Source organism: Penaeus monodon, chromosome 15 (genome assembly GCF_015228065.2).
Source record: "Penaeus monodon isolate SGIC_2016 chromosome 15, NSTDA_Pmon_1, whole genome shotgun sequence".
NCBI lineage: Eukaryota > Metazoa > Arthropoda > Malacostraca > Decapoda > Penaeidae > Penaeus > Penaeus monodon.
Window position 1 is genome coordinate 32,371,509 of NC_051400.1, and position 213 is coordinate 32,371,721.

The following is a 213-nucleotide window of genomic DNA, read 5'->3' on the forward strand; positions in this document are numbered from 1 at the left end:
CGGAGAGCTGAAGTTCACTCATTGCCCCCAAGTTTCAGCTCAATCTAGCTTTGCTTACCAACATGAAAACAAGAAATAGTGGGAACCCCCTATCAGCCCCCGAGGGATTAGTGGGAACCCCCTATCAGCCCCCGAGGGATTAGTGGGAACCCCCTATCAGCCCCCGAGGGAATAGTGGGAACCCCCTATCAGCCCCCGAGGGAATAGTGGGAA

General features: G+C 54.9%; 1 protein-coding gene across 1 annotated transcript in view; it reads right to left on the minus strand.

Moving 5' to 3' along the window:
* Window positions 1–213, minus strand: part of LOC119581951 (dedicator of cytokinesis protein 7-like) — a gene marked incomplete in the record, with an annotated part of 118,380 nt that overhangs the window by 117,476 nt on the left and 691 nt on the right.